Source organism: Camelina sativa, chromosome 7 (genome assembly GCF_000633955.1).
Source record: "Camelina sativa cultivar DH55 chromosome 7, Cs, whole genome shotgun sequence".
NCBI lineage: Eukaryota > Viridiplantae > Streptophyta > Magnoliopsida > Brassicales > Brassicaceae > Camelina > Camelina sativa.
In genome coordinates this window covers 20,344,200-20,346,425 of record NC_025691.1, presented here as the reverse complement: position 1 = coordinate 20,346,425, position 2,226 = coordinate 20,344,200, and positions in this window count along the sequence as shown.

The following is a 2,226-nucleotide window of genomic DNA, read 5'->3' as shown; positions in this document are numbered from 1 at the left end:
CAAGATATCATTCATTAGCGAGATTTGAGCATCTACTGTTTCAAGTTGACAGATTAGGCCAATAGATTGTTCCTTTTTCTTGATATAATCTTTCAACATATCAAGTATCGCAGTGAAACGTCTCGTAGTTTCATATAGTACCACATCTCTCGATTTTTGAAACGCTTGTTTAATGTTCTCGATTGCTCCATCTTCCCATTCGAAATCTGACATGAGCCCTTTGCGTTTCCTAGAACTTCCACCTTGCATCACAATTTCTGAAAAAAATATTTATGAAAAGCTTTAAACTTCCAAACCAATAATTCAGGATACGAAAAAATTTAGTAAATATCGATTGAGATCTTACTACAAGGATATGGATGATAATAGACCTTTTTTTTCCTTTGTTGAGAGGGGATAACAAAAGCCAAAAGGTCACAAAATTATTAGAGAGACGTAGAATGCTTAAATATTTGTTTTAATAGCCGTGAAGGCTTTCATATTGGAGTAAATTAAGGCCAGGCCCATCTAATTAACCAAGAATAACCATCGATTCTCTTTGTCAAAATTAAGAGTAAAGTTTTATTAAGTTAAACTCAAACTTTTAAGATATATATATTAGTAAAATAATGATATTAGATTTAACTTGTTGTAAAAAAAAAAAAATCATTCCAAACATAACTAAACACGAATATTTCATGTTCAAATTTTAACAAATTATTATTTAAAAGTCTAAAACAACAGTAGTAAAGTGAACATAATAAGAAACATTGAGAAGTGGAACTATAGCCAGCTACTCGAACCACAGTCTCAATCTTCATCTTCATTGTCTTCATCACTGGAATCGACGTCTAGCCAGCGTCTGTAAAAATTGAATAATTCAAGTTTAAAATTCCCGCATAATTTTGTTCATACTAAATTTATTCAATTTATTGTATTAACAACATTACAGCATATCGCCAGTATTAAATCCATCAATTTCATCTTCAAGAATGACCTTCGAACATCGTAACTGAGACATCAGACATTGGATACCTAGCAAAGTAGAATTTAAGTAAGAAAATAATAGTTTCGAGTGGTATATAAGACTATTTAACAGTACCTTTGTAAACAGAGATCTTCCAAAACAGAAGAGTACATATTAATGGTTGATTAGCAAAGGTAGGGGAAGAAATAATTTTTTTCCGTTTCTCGAGAAATGCAGTACAAATTGAACCAACAGCAACACATTCAATCTCTAGGCTACTTAAAAAAACAAAAAAATTGTTTGTATATAAGCTAAACAACCAGTAAATAGATTATATTTTTAAGAATATCGAAAGTTTTGAATATTATCTTACTTGTGTTCAAGGATAGTTAATGTCACAACTTCATTCTCTGAAATGTAGCCATTTTGATGTTCAAGGAAATCAATTGTCTGAGGCTCGTTTACGTGTGACAGCATTCCGATGACATCTAACATAAAATAAAATTCCAACGAAAAAACAACAATATAAAAAAACAAAAGAAAGTCATCATCTATAAATAGAATATCATCACATAAGAACGGATTTATTAAGTTTAGTTGAATATAAAAACTTACCTACACAGCGATTCTTCTCGTCAAGCGTCGAATTATTCATTCTCAATGCATCATAAAAAAGGATAAAATTGTCAGTACTTTGCGGATATGTTGGGATCATTTTTGTTTTATCCTGGATCAAGATCTGAAACGGATGGTTTGAGCTCCTGAATGATTGTTGACCTTCAATCACTAAAAATCCAGTAATCTCGTACCAGTCTCCTTCCTTGATTTTTCCATAGTATCTTGATACATAAAGATCCGCATCTATCTTGGCATCAATCCTATTTCCCTATAATAGAAACATAATTTAGCATTTAATTGTTTTATTTTGTTGTACATCTCATTTGGTATTTGAAAATAATTACGGCAAATTGGGAAGAGGAAGAAGAATTACCCTCTCGTCTACCAAAATCAAACTTTGATAAAAAGACTGTCCTTGAATAAAATGAGGTGGCCATTCTCTAAGAATTTTCAAAGCAACTTCCGGATTACGTAACGTCGGATTCAGATCTTTTACGTAAAGCACCATCCTGCTTGGAATTTTTTTCTTTTTTTTTTCCGAGTATTTAGAAGCAAGAAGAAGTTTTAGAGAGAAGTTTCAAATATTACAGTAACTTATTTGTAGTTCATATATTCATAAACTAAAGAAGATAAGGATTATAAGAATCATAGTTCTAGATTTG